The sequence below is a fragment of the Stegostoma tigrinum genome, chromosome 41 (genome assembly GCF_030684315.1).
Source record: "Stegostoma tigrinum isolate sSteTig4 chromosome 41, sSteTig4.hap1, whole genome shotgun sequence".
NCBI classification, from domain to species: domain Eukaryota; kingdom Metazoa; phylum Chordata; class Chondrichthyes; order Orectolobiformes; family Stegostomatidae; genus Stegostoma; species Stegostoma tigrinum.
In genome coordinates, this window is record NC_081394.1 from 4,118,886 (window position 1) to 4,133,411 (window position 14,526).

The 14,526-nt window shown below is 46.8% G+C and overlaps 1 protein-coding gene across 1 annotated transcript in view; it reads left to right on the forward strand.

Annotated features, from left to right (window-relative positions):
• Nucleotides 1-11,164: 11,164 nt before the first annotated feature.
• The window catches only part of LOC125448398 (doublesex- and mab-3-related transcription factor C2-like), a 32,027-nt gene continuing 28,665 nt past the window's right edge, over nucleotides 11,165-14,526 (forward strand). Inside the window, exon 1 of the mRNA XM_048523696.2 lies at nucleotides 11,165-13,398. The gene's annotated coding sequence lies outside the window, so the exon portion shown is untranslated. The remainder of the gene's footprint in view (nucleotides 13,399-14,526) is intronic.

A 14,526-nucleotide genomic window follows, 5' to 3' on the forward strand; every position in this document is an offset into this window, starting at 1 on the left:
GCTAGCACAAGGGGACATAGCTTTAAATTGAGGGGTGATAGATATAGGACAGATGTCAGAGGTAGGTTCTTTACTCAGAGAGTAGTAAGGGCGTGGAATGCCCTGCCTGCAACAGCAGTAGAATCACCAATTTTAAGGGCATTTAAATGGTCATTGGATAAACGTATGGACGATAATGGAATAGTGTAGGTTAGGTGGGCTTCAGTTTGGTTTCACAGGTCAGTGCAACACCGAGGGCCAAAGAGCCTGTACTGTGCTCTAGTGTTCTCTGTTCTATGTTCTAAGGTAAGAGTTAATGTTAAAGTCCTTCTTAATATAACCTAAAAAAGAGAATAAAGTTAAAAGTTCAACTGTCTTTGATGAGTCCTCGACTTAGTTTGTTTTCCAGGAGACCCCAGTTGTCTGTTGTTGATGCTGCCAGTTTAGGGAACAGTGTGTCCCTATCTGCCCTCTCCACACATTTTAAGATTTTGACCACCGCTGTCATATTTATCCTCAGCCTACGCTTACTTCTCTATGGAAGACAGTTTCAGCCACTCTGTTTTGTTCTAACAGCTAAAGTCCTTCATCCTTTTCGTGAAACAAAAGCAGAAGTTGCTGGGAAAGCTCAGCAGGTCTATGAAGAGAAAATCGGAGTTAACATTTCAGGTCAAGTGACCCTCCCTACTGAAGAACTGCAGTTTTCACTTTTGCGAATTTTCTTTTGCACTTTCTCTGACGCATTCATATCTTTTGAAATGCCCTGAACTGGCTACATTATTCCAGTTGAAGCCAAAAGACTGTTTTGTACAGGTTTAATACAATTTAACATGTCTTAAAATCTGTGTATCTGCTGATAACCCTAGAATCTGACTGGCCCCTCAGATGAAACTGAGGACATGCTAGGAAATGAACTTGAAGTTTTGGTTTTCATAGAATCCTTACAGTATGGAAACAGGCTCTTCGGCCCGATAAGTGCATACTGACCCTCAGAGCATCCCACCTAGACCCATCCCTTATTACCCACCTAGCCTGCACAATCCCCGAACACGATGGGGAAATTTACCACGGCCAATCCACCTAGCCTGTACATCTTTGGACTGTGGGAGGAAACTGGAGCACCCGGAAGAAACCCACGCAGGGATCTCAGTATAAACAAGTCAATTGGCCCAAAAATAATCTAAAACCTAGCTGCTTTGGTTCATCAAGGGTGTATAAAGATGTGTACAATGGAGGTGGGGCTGTTTCAAGAAATGGTTAATAACTATATCAACAGCATTAAGCAGGGAGTATCAAGAAAAGACATTTATTATGAACTCCTATGAAATATGGGTCCAGCCAGGGCACTATACTTTTGGAAAGATGCGAATGCGTTGGGAAGGATTCAGAGAAGAAACCTCAGTTTTGTGAAAAGATTGGGGAAGCCAGGAACTGTTGCTGTTGAAGAGAAGGTTGAGGGGGGTGGGGTGGGTGGGTTGATAACACTGTCCATGGAAAACTGTCCCCATTATTGCTGTGCAGAGATTAGCCAAAGAAACAATGGCAGCGCAAAGGGAAAAGCTGTTTTCGTGAATTAAGTGACGAGGATCTGGAAAGCACTGCCTGACGGTGTGGCACGAGAAGGTTTGACAATTGGATCATTATCCTAAGAGGAAAGATTTGCAGGACTGCTGGGAAAAGGCAGGCGGAGTGCAAGTCGACCAGTCACCCATGCAAACGGCAAACATGGTCTGATGGACAGAATGGTCTCCTGCAGCCATTCCCTGATTCCACGCGAAACAATTCAAGGTTCATTCCCCATCCAGCCTGCAGGTGGCGGACTGTACCACAACCTAATGTAAAATTACAACGCTGCAAGTATTTTGAAATAAAGGCAGAAACTGCTGGAGAAACTCTGCAGGTCTGGAGGGGTGGTAAGGTTAGCATCAGAGTGAGTGGTGTATTGAAACACTCTCTCTGCATTTCAATACTGATGCTAACCTTTCCACCTTAGGCCTGCTGTTGTTTCCAGCAAAGCTTGTATTGCTGATTTGGAATGCTGCAGCCTTCAGGACTCAACAGGGAGATCAGCAGCTTCAGACTGTGAATGCTGACCTTCTATTTGACTGTGCCTGTATTCTCTTCAGGTTAACATGCAGGTTCAGTGGCCACTCAGGAGGGCAAATGCAATGGAAACATTCATTTCGAGAGGGCCAGAACACAACAGCAGAAATGAGATAATGGGAACTGCAGATGCTGGAGAATCCGAGATAACAAGGTGTGGAGCTGGATGAACACAGCAGGCCAAGCAGCATCTTAGGAGCACAAAAGCTGACGTTTCAGGCCTAGACCCTTCATCAGAGAGGGGGATGGGGAGAGGGTTCTGAAATAAATAGGGAGAGAGGGGGAGGTGGACCGAAGATGGATAGAGGAGAAGATAGGTGGAGAGGAGAGTATGGGTTGGGAGGTAGGGAGGGGATAGGTCAGTCCGGGGAGGACAGACAGGTCGTGGAGGCGCAATGAGGTTAGTAGGTAGGAAATGTAGGCGTGGCTTGAGGTGCAGGAGGGGATGGGTGAGAGGAAGAATAGGTTAGGGAGGCGGGGACGAGCTGGGCTGGTTTTGGGATGCAGTGGGGGAAGGGGAGATTTTGGAGCGTGTGAAGTCCACATTGATACCATTGCGCTGCAGCGTTCCCAAGCGGAATATTAGCAGCAGAAATGTACTGCCGAGATAAAAAGGTGTGGACCTGGATGAACACAGCAGGCCAGGCAGCATCAGAGGAGCAGGAAAGTTGATGTTTACAGTCTGAAATGGGGGAGGGGAAGGGGACTCTGAAATAAATAGAGAGGGGGAAGGCAATGATCAAAGGTGGATAGAGGAGAAGACAGGCGGAGAGAAGACAGACAGGTCAAGGAGGTGGGGATGGAGCCAGTAAAGGTGGGTGTAGGTAGGGAGTTGGGATGGGTAGGGGTTTGGTTAGTTGGAAGGGAGGGGCGAGTAGGTGGAAGGGAAGATGGGAAGGTAAAGAAGGTGGGGATGAGGTTGGTAGGTAGGAATTGGCGATGGGGGCTGGTCAGTGAGGTGGGAGCAGTGGATTGTTGGGAGAAAGGACGGACAGTTCAAGAAGTGGGAGGGGGACAAGAAAGGCTGGTGACGGGATGAGGTCAGGGGTGGGGAGACTTTGAATCTTGTGAAGTCCACATTGAGACCATTGGGCTGTAGGCTCCCAAGGCAGAATATGAGGTGCTGATCCTCCAGTTTCTGGTGACACCGTTGTGGCACTGGAGGAGGCCCAGGATGGACATGTCGTCCAAGGAATGGGAGGGGGAGTTGAAGTGGTTCGTGATGGTGTACAAATCTGTGTGGAAGAGCTGAACAAAGGTTAAAAAAAACATAATGGGAATTATGTACAGGCCTCCAAACACTAGTCAATGAGGGGCACATGATACACCAGAAGATCGAAAAAGCATGTAAGAAAGGCAAGGTTACAGTGATCATGGGGGATTTCAATGTGCAGGTGGACTGGGAAGATCAGGTTAGTAGTGGATTGCAAGGAAAGGAATTTGTGGAATGTCGATGAGACGGCTTTTTGGAGCAGCTTGTGGCGGAGCCCACAAAGGAACAGGCAGCACTGGATTTAGTGGTAATGGGAACTGCAGGCGCTGGAGAATCCGAGATAACAAAGTGTGGAGCTGGATGAACACAGCAGGCCAAGCAGCATCTTAGGAGCACAATAGTGGATTTAGTGTTGAGCAATGAGGCAGATTTGATAAGAGAGCTTAAGGAGAAGGAACCATAGCGACCACAACACGGTAGAATTTACACTGCAATTTGAGAGGGAAAAGCTGGAATTAGTTGTAACAGTATTACAGTTGAATAAAGGCAACTACAGAGGCACAAGGGAGGAGCTGACTAGAATTGACTGGGAGAGGAGCCTATCAGGAAAGACAGTATAACAGCAAAGGCAGAAGTTTCTGGGAGTAATTCAGGGGACACAGCAAAAATTCATCCCTAGGAGAAAGAAGCATACTAAGGGGAGGATGAAGCAACCATGGCTGACGAGGGAAGTCAGAGACAACATAAAAGCAAAAGAGAAAGCAGGTAATTCAGCAAAGGGCAGTGGGAAGCCTACAAAGTCCAACAGAGGACAAGTAAGAATGAAATAAGGAGGGAGAATGTTAAATACAGGATAAGTTAGCCAGTAATATAAAAGAAGATTGCAAGAATTTCTTTAGATATATAAGAGGCAAAAAGTGGACATTGGGCTGCTGGAAAATAACGTTGGAGAAGTAATAATACAGAGCAAAGAAATGGAGGAGGAACTGAACAAGTACTTTACATCGAGATAACACGGTGTGGAGCTGGATGGACACAGCAGGCCCAGCAGCATCAGAGGAGCAGGAAAGCTGCCGCTTCGGGCCTAGACCCTTCTTCAGAAATGGGGGAGGGGAAGGGGCTTCTGAAATAAATAGGGAGAGAGGGAAATAATAAAATGTGAGGCTGGATGAACACAGCAGGCCCAGCAGCATCAGAGGAGCAGGAAAGCTGCCGTTTCACACCTAGACCCTTCTTCAGAAATGGGGGAGGGGAAGGGGCTTCTGAAATAAATAGGGAGAGAGGGAAATATCAAGGTGTGGAGCTGGATGGACACAGCAGGCCCAGCAGCATCAGAGGAGCAGGAAAGCTGATGTTTCGGGTCTAGACCCTTCTTCAGAATTGGGGAGGGGAAGGGGATTCTGAAATAAATAGGGAGAGAGGGAAATATCAAGGTGTGGAGCTGGATGGACACAGCAGGCCCAGCAGCATCAGAGGAGCAGGAAAGCTGATGTTTCGGGTCTAGACCCTTCTTCAGAATTGGGGAGGGGAAGGGGATTCTGAAATAAATAGGGAGAGAGGGAAATATCAAGGTGTGGAGCTGGATGAACACAGCAGGCCCAGCAGCATCAGAGGAGCAGGAAAGCTGCCGCTTCGCGCCTAGACCCTTCTTCAGAAATGGGGGAGGGGAAGGGGATTCTGAAATAAATAGGGAGAGAGGGAAATATCAAAGTGTGGAGCTGGATGAACACAGCAGGCCAAGCAGCATCAGAGGAGCAGGAAAGCTGACGCTTCGCGCCTAGACCCTTCTTCAGAAATGGGGGAGGGGAAGGGGATTCTGAAATAAATAGGGAGAGAGGGAAATAATAAAATGTGAGGCTGGATGGACACAGCAGGCCCAGCAGCATCAGAGGAGCAGGAAAGCTGCCGCTTCGCGCCTAGACCCTTCTTCAGAAATGGGGGAGGGGAAGGGGATTCTGAAATAAATAGGGAGAGAGGGAAATATCAAAGTGTGGAGCTGGATGAACACAGCAGGCCCAGCAGCATCAGAGGAGCAGGAAAGCTGATGTTTCGGGTCTAGACCCTTCTTCAGAAATGGGGGAGGGGAAGGGGCTTCTGAAATAAATAGGGAGAGAGGGAAATATCAAAGTGTGGAGCTGGATGAACACAGCAGGCCAAGCAGCATCAGAGGAGCAGGAAAGCTGCCGCTTCGCGCCTAGACCCTTCTTCAGAAATGGGGGAGGGGAAGGGGATTCTGAAATAAATAGGGAGAGAGGGAAATATCAAAGTGTGGAGCTGGATGAACACAGCAGGCCAAGCAGCATCAGAGGAGCAGGAAAGCTGACATTTTGGGTCTAGACCCTTTCTCCAGCATCTGCCATTCCTACTATCTTTGAAACAACTTTAACCCCACTGCAAAGCCTTGACCTGCAGTGTTCATCCAGCTCTGTACCTTGTTATCTCAGATTCTCCAGCATCTGCAGTTCCTACCGTCTCTGAAACTACTTTACGTCAATCTTTAAAGTGGAAGACATAAGTAATGCTCCAAAAATTTATGAGTCGGTTGGGGGGGGGGGGTGTGCGGGCGAGGGAGGGGAGCGGTACAGAAGTGAGTATGGTGGCCATCACCAAGGAGAAGGTGTTAAGAAAACTGATAGGTATGAAAGTGGATAAGTCATCTGGACCAGATGGACTACACCTCAGAGTTCTGAAGGAGATAGCTGAAGAGATGATGGAGGTGTTAGTGTGGATCTTTCAGGAGTCACTGGAGCCAGGGACAGTGACAGAGGACTGGAAAGTCGCTAATGTAACCCTCTTGTTTAAGAAGGGAAAAAGACAAGAGACAGGAAGTTACAGGCTGATTAGCCTGACCTCGGTCGTTGGTGAGGTTGTGAAGGATGAGAGTTTTGAACACTTGGAAGTGCCTGGTAAAACAGGGGAAAGTCAGCATGGTTTCATCAAGGGAAGGTCATGGCTGATAAATCTGTTAGAATTCTTTGAGGAGGTAATGAGAAGTTAGACCAAGGAGAGCCAATAGATGGTATCTACTTGGACTTCTATAAGACCTTTGACAAGGTGCCACACAAGAGGCTGCTGAGTAAGTTAGGGGCCCACAGTGTTAGAGGCAAAGTGCTAGCATGGATAGAAGATTGGCTGTCTGGAAGAAAACAGAATAAAAGGGTCCTTCTCAAGATAGTGTTCTACAAGGTTCAGTGTTGGGGCCACAACTTCTCACTTTATACATTAATGATGTAGATGAACGAACTGGCTAAGTTTGCAGTCGATACAAAGGTAGGTGGAGAGACGGGTAGTATTGAGGAGGTGGGGAGGCTACTGAAGGATTTGGACAGTTTAGGAGAGTAGGTACAGAAATGGCAGATGGACTACAACGTGGGAAAGTGTTAGGGCATGCACTTTGGTAAGAAGAATAGACGTATGGACTATTTTCGAAATGGGGAGAAAATCCAGAAATCTGAAGTAGAAAGGGAATTGGAAGTCCTAGTCCAGGATTCTCTTAAGGTAAACTTGCAGCTTAAGTCAGTAGTCAGGAATATAATATTGACATTTATTTCAAGAGGACTAGAGTATAAAGTCACTATGTACTCCTGAGGTCTTATGAGACTCTGGTCAGACAATGATTAGTATATTGTGAGCAAATTTTGGGCCCCAAATCCCAGGAAGGATGTAATAGCCCTGGAGCAGGTCCAGAGGAGGTTCTCAAGAATGAACTGAGGAAAGAAAGGCTGAACACATGAGGAACATTTGAAATTGATTGATTCTGGGTCTGTACTCAATGGAAGTTAGAAGGACTTGGGGGGATATAATTAAAACTTACAGAATACTGAAAGGCCTGGATAGAGTGGACATTGGGAAGATGTTTCCATTAGCAGGACAGACTAGGACCCAAGGGTCTTTGTCTTAGAGTAACGGAGATGAGGAGAGACCTCTTCAGCCAGGGAGTGGTGAATCTGTGGAATTCATTGCCGCGGAACGCTATGGAGGCCAGGTCATTGAGTATATTTAAGACAAGATAGATAGGTTCTTAATTGTCAAGGGGATCAAATGTAACAGGGAGCGATCAGGAGAATAGGGTTGAGAAACTGATCAGCCATGATTGAATGGTACAGCAGACTTGATGGGTCCAATGGCCTAATTTCTGCACCGGTGCTTAATGGAGCGTTGCTGAACAGAGAGATGTAAAATCAGACCCTTGGTTTCCTACCATTTCTGGAAAATTATTTGTGTCCATCGAGCCTCACAAACCTTATTGAATAAATTGATTAGGCATACTCAGCACGGTTTTGTGAAGGGAAGGTTGTGCCTCACAAACCTTATTGAATTCTTTGAGAAGGTGACCAAACAGGTAGATGAGAGTAAACCGGTTGATGTGGTGTATATGGATTTCAGCAAGGCGTTCGATAAGGTTCCCCACAATAGGCTATTGTACAAAATGCGGAGGAATGGGATTGTGGGAGATATAGCAGTTTGGATCGGAAATTGGCTTGCTGAAAGAAGACAGAGGGTGGTAGTTGATGGGAAATGTTCATCCTGGAGACCAGTTACTAGTGGTGTACCACAAGGGTCGGTGTTGGGTCCACTGCTGTTTGTCATTTTTATAAATGACCTGGATGAGGGCGTAGAAGGATGGGTTAGTAAATTTGCAGACGACACTAAGGTTGGTGGAGTTGTGGATAGTGACGAAGGATGCTGTAGGTTGCAGAGAGACATAGACAAGCTGCAGAGCTGGGCTGTGAGGTGGCAAATGGAGTTTAATGCAGACAAGTGTGAGGTAATGCACTTTGGTAGGAGTAACCGGAAGGCAAAGTACAGGGCTAATGGTAAGATTCTTAGCAATGTAGATGAGCAGAGAGATCTCGGTGTCCATGTACACAGATCCTTGAAAGTTGCCACCCAGGTTGACAGGGCTGTTAAGGCGGCATACAGTGTTTTAGCTTTTATTAATAGAGCGATCGAGTTCCGGAACTGAGAGGTTATGCTGCAGCTGTACAAAACTCTGGTGCGGCTGCACTTGGAGTATTGCGTACAGTTCTGGTCACCGCATTATAAGAAGGACGTGGAAGCTTTGGAAAGGGTGCAGAGGAAATTTACTAGGATGTTGCCTGGTATGGAGGGAAGGTCTTACGAGGAAAGGCTGAGGGACTTGAGGCTGTTTTCGTTAGAGAGAAGAAGGTTGCGAGGTGACTTAATTGAAACATATAAAATAATCAGAGGGTTAGATAGGGTGGATAGGGAGAGCCTTTTTCCTAGGATGGTGACGGCGAGCACGAGGGGGCATAGCTTTAAATTGAGGGACGAAAAATATAGGACAGATGTCAGAGGTAGTTTCTTTACTCAGAGAGTAGTAAGGGAATGGAACACTTTGCCTGCAACGGTAGTAGATTCGCCAACTTTAGGTACATTTAAGTCGTCATTGGATAAGCATATGGACGTACATGGAATAGTGTAGGTTAGATGGGCTTGAGATCGGTATGACAGGTCAGCACAACATCGAGGGCCGAAGGGCCTGTACTGTGCTGTAATGTTCTATGTTCTAAACTAGAAGCACGAGCAGGCCATTTGGCCCTACGGGTTTGCTCCACCATTCACTATGATCATGGCTGATGCTCTAAGTCAATGCCATACTCCTACGCTCTCCAAACACCCCTGTAGGACACCTTTATCAGAGCTACTGTGTTCAGCCTGTTCTTTTTCCTTCAGGACAACTTTCACCCTTAGTCTATCCTTAGTCGAGGGCAGCATGGTTGTGCAGCCTCACAGTGCTAGGTCTTGGGTTAAATTCCAGTCTCAGGGGACTGAGAGGAGTTTGCACATTCTCCCTATGTCTGCGTGGGTATCCTCTCATGGTCCCAAAGATGTGCAGGCTAGGTGATTTGGACAGGCCAGATGGTGAACCATGGGAAATGCTGGGTTACAGGGATAGTGTAGGGTCAATCTGTGTTGTGGGCTGAATAGCGTATTTCCACTCTCTAGGGATTGTATCGAGCTATTTTTTCGCTCTGCGCTCCGTCTCTTATCTATTGTTTACTCCGCACCCCTCCATCTACCCCACCTTCAGTACATAGCAACAATTTCCTAGCTACCATCAATTCTGAAGGAGGGTCACTGGACTGAAACATTAACTTTGCCTTCTCTCCACAGATGCTTACATACTTGCTGAGTTCCCCCCCCAGCCTTTCTGTTTTTGTCCCTAATTTCCACCATGCTTTTCATCTCTGATACCTCCTGCTCCTTCCTGGACCTCTCTGTCTCCATTTCTGGTAACCACCCAGAAACTGATGTCTATTTCAAGCCTACTGGCTCCCACAGCCTCCTAGACTACATCTCCTCTCACCCACCTTCCTGCAAGAATGCGATTCCCTATTCCCAATTCCTCCGCCTCCGCTCGCAAGATGTTCACTCCCGAACATCCCATATCTCCTCGTATTTCAAGGGCCGCAATCCCCCCTCCACCCCTCCCCACCATGGTGGTCAAAAGTGCCCTTGACTGCAACTTTTGCGTTTCCTGCACCTCACCCCTCACACCCTCTCCCCAGAATAAAAACAAAGACAGAATTCCCCTGGTCCTCACGTGTCACCCCATTAACCTCTGGATTCAACACATCATTCTCCACCACTTCCACCACCTGCAATCTGACCCCACTACCAAGGATAAATTGCCCTCCCCACCCTTATCTGCCTTCCGGAGGGACCATTCTCTCTGCGACTCCCTCATCCGCTCCACAATCCCACCAGCCCGACCTCACCCGGCACCTTTCCATGCAACTGCAGGAGGTGCCAGACGTAGCCCTGCACATCCTCCCTTACCTCCATCCCAGGACCCAAAAAAAACTTCCACATTAAACAGATATTCACCTGCACACCCGCTAATATGGTCTATTGTATCCGCTGTTCCCAATGAGGTTTCCTCTACATCGGTGAGAGCAAACGGAGGCTTGGAGACCTCGTTGTAGACATGTCCATCCTGGGCCTCCTCCAGTGCCACAACGACGCCACCTGCAAACTGGAGGAGCAGCACCTCATATTCCTCCTCGGGAACCAATGATCTCAATGTGGACTTTACCAGCTTCAAAGTCTCCCCACCACCGACCTCCTCCCATGACTAACCCTCCCTCTCAGCCCCACCTCATTGACCTGTACATCTTCTCTACCACCTATCCTTTCCACTAACCACCTTCTATCACCGTCACCCCCCCATTTATTTCAGAGACCCCTTCACCACCACCCACCTCCCCCCCAATTTCTGAAGTAGGGTCCAGACCCGAAACAACAGCTTTCCTGACCCCCCCCTGACGCTGCCTGGCTATTTATACCTCAGGTGTTTGGGAGGCAAAGTGGGTGGGGCTGAGGGGAAAGGGGCAGGGCTTATGACAGAGTGGGGCGGGGCCAGGATGGATGGGTGCGGTCGAGAGCTAAGGAGGCGTGGTCACTGTAGAAATGGGTGTGGTATGGGCTGAAAGGGGCGTGATTAAGGTGGGGTGTGTGGTTGAGAGTGTAAGGGGCGTGGTTAAGGCCGACCGGGCATGGGGATACGACGGAAAGGGGCGTCGTTGAAGGGGTGTGGTCAAGGTGCAATTGTGTGTGGGGGAGCAATCAAGATGTGGGCGTGGTTGTTGGGAAGAGGCGCAGTTGAGACCTTAAGGGGCGTGGGGAAGTGGTAAGGGGCGTGGTTGCTGTTCTTGACGCCGAAAGGGGCGCGGTCAAGGTGCAACGTGACGTGGTTACGGCGGAACGCGGCGCGATCAAGACGGAGGAGCGTGGTTGAGACGGAGATGGGCGGTGTCAAATTGGAACTGGGTGCTGTGGGAAGGGGGAGTGGACCAGACTGAGGGGCTGTGTCGGGACGGGGACCAAGCAGGAAGGGGCGTGGTTGGGACGCGGTGGTCGACACAGTGGGCGGCCGTGGCCTGGTCACTGCCGGAGGGGCGGGGCGAGAGTCGGAGATGGAAAGGGGTTGTCGCGTTGACAAGTGGGCGTGGCGAATTTGCAAGGGGCGTGGTTAGTGGCTCACGCTGAGGTGGAGGTGGGGCACGGCGGCACGTGCGCAGTGGGCGAGTTTGGACCCGGGCAGCTGCTCGAGCGCGATTCGGTTTACGTTTTGGCGCGCTTTTCCGTTGTGGCTTTGCAACAGCCGCTTAACTTGTGTCAATTTCAGGGAAGCAAAAACCCTGTCCCTATCTGCCCAAATATCCACTAATCTCGCTAATCCTGTGGAGAACCCACCCTCATTTCGGTAAAAATATGCCCTTTTCTCTCCCCTTGGACTTCAAAAGAAGCTATATTCTTTTTCAAAAATAATATTGCCACCAAAATACAATTGGAGAAGCCAGGGTTCTCCTCTCTCTCTCTCTCTCTCTCTTTGACAAACTATCTCAAGGGATGTCTCAGGTGAATCACTTATCCTGTGGAAAATCTGCTCTGGGTTTATATATGTTTTTAAGTGCTTTCAGGCAGTTATGGATTTTGTTTTGTTTTTGGGGGAAAATATGCTTTGTTACAATTTGGCACCAGAGAAGAGTTCCGAACTTTTTCTTTATGGCTAATTTAACAAAACAAAACAAACGATTGTTATCAAACTTGGCATTTTTACAGATACAAACAATCTCAAAATTGCAACAGCTTTGGGCCTTTTTAAAAGGAGATGGCTAAATTATTGTTACTTGGGTAGAAGTTGGGGCAGTTGTTTTTAAGTACTGTTAGTATAATAATTTGATAGTGTTAAATACATTTGATTGTTGCTTGAATAACATTTTTAAGCAAGTGTTTTAGTCCCCTGAAAAACTGATCTTTGGTGCATTAAAAGTGGCTGCTGTGATTTTTCAAACTAGTTAATAATTTCATAGGTTTTGTATTTCTCTTCAGAGGTAAATTTTGTTTTGGTCTTTGAAGAACCAGAAAAGAAAAGGCAATGTGTAATTTTAATATTTTTGATGTATGTGTGTTTTTGTTGTGGTCTAACATAAAAGAAGTCAGATGCACTGATTGAATTCAGTAACCTTTTAAAGGTCACATATTCTGTCCTTGTGGAAATATTTCAATTTATTTCTTTGCTTATAATAATGGTTTAAGAGGCAGAATTAGCTGAATCAGTGAACTCTGTTTTATAGGCTGCCACACTATAGCACCATCACATGGTGGGATGTGTAATTACAATGTGACATGTTTACATCAGTCTTTATCATTGTAACTCTGGAAATGAGAATTTACGGTTTATTAAGTGGGCAAGAACTTGCCTGAATTCGGCATGCATAGACAAAATATGCACAAGGCTGATATTCTTTTTGGGGCAGCACAGTGGTTAGGACCCATGCCTCACGATGGCAGAGACCTGAGTTTGATTCCACCTTGGGGCAACTACTTGGAGTTTGCAGGTTCTCCCAGTGTCTGTATGCACATTCTCCCTGTGTCTGCGTGGGTTTCCTCCGAGTCGTCCAGTTTCCTTCCATAGTATAAAGATGTTCAGGTTGGATGGATTGGCCATGGGAAAATAACCTATAGTGTCCAGGGATGTGCAGGCTAGATGGGTTAGCCATGGGAAATTCAGGTTTATCAGGATAGAATAAGGGGTCAGTCCAGTTGGGATGCTGTTGAAGGGTCGGTGTGAAATCGCTTTGCCAAATGGCCTGCTCCAGCAGTATACACTAGCATTGCTGTTCCTAATAATATACACATAGGTTAATATTCTCTCTTAAGAGGCTTAGGGATTGCTATTTTCTATACAGTTTTTAAAAAACTTATTATTGCTAAAATATACAGGTCCTTTCTCCTAGATCTTCATCTGGTTAATCTAGTCTAACCCTGACAGGAAAATAAAATTATGTGCCTCCAATATTAACCATGAAATAAAATTACACAGCCTCACAATTCTCAATGTAAAGAAATTTTTCTTGTACTCTTAAGTGTCTAGTGTTTAATCTTGCATCTGTGACCTCTTCTTGCTAGATCCTTTGACTACCGGAAACAAATCAGCCTGAATCTACGCTTCCTCCATTATTTCACTGTTTTAAATCTGTCCCACTCTGTGCAACCTTCTCTAGGCCTGCAGTCTCTGACCTGCCAACTCTGATTGCCTATGGGTACCCGAAACCATTGGTCCACCATGATAGGTGTGTATTTTGATGCCTGGGTCCTAACCTATGGAATTCCCTTCACCAAGCTCTCTCTTCTCCTTTAAGACACTCTCTAACATTTGGGTTTTGACCTCTGTTCACCTGTTGCTAATACCTCCTTATGTGGCCCACTGTCAAATTTTGTCTCTTTCAAGCTCCAGTGGGACAACTTGCAATGTTCTTACTATGTTAAAGACACCATATAATTTTTTCTGAGAAAAGGTCCTGACCCGAAATGTCAGCTTTCCTGCTCCTCTGATGCTGCCTGGCCTGCTGTGTTCCTCCAGCTCCACACCTTGTGATCTCAGACTCCAGCATCGGCAGTTCTTACTATCTCTGATTGAAAATGCAGGCGATATATGTACAACTCTAAAGGAATTCCTGTAGGAATATAATAATCCATTTGTGATATCTAGGCAGATCTGTGTTTTATAAATAACAGCATGAACAGCCTTTACTCAATGTATCAGCTGTTGGCTCAGTGCATGGGACTTTGAGTCAAGTTCTCTTCTGAAGACCTGAGCACAAAAGTCAAAGCTGATACTTTAGTGCAGTTCTGAGAGAGTGCAACACGACTGGGGCACTGACTTTCAGATGGGTCATGAGTCCAAAGTCCCATTGGCCCTGTCAAGTGTATCAAAATGTCTAATACTCTCCATATCAAGGGAGTTCTCTGTCTGGTAGCCTGAAGGCAAAATCTGTCCTTCATTCGGTGACATTAAAATTGATAATCTAACGCCTACTGCTGGTTGTGGGAGTTGCCAGTGCAAGTTTATTGTTATAGTGTCGTACATCGCGGAACCAGACCATTTGGTCCAACCAGTTCACGCTGACCGTAATCCCAAATTAAACTAGCCCCACCTGCCTGCTCCTGGACCACATTCCTCCGACATTTCTTATGCACTTATCTAAGTGTTTTTTAAAATGTTGTGCCTGCATCTATCATTCCCTCAGGAAGTTCATTCCACATGCAAACCACCCTCCATAAAAAAAGGTTGCCTCTCATGCCTTTTTTAAATCTCCCTGCTCTCACCTTAAAAATGTGCCTCATAGTCTTGAAATGCCCCATTCTAGGGAAAAGACATCCACCATTCACCCTATCTAAACCCCTCTTGATTTTATAAA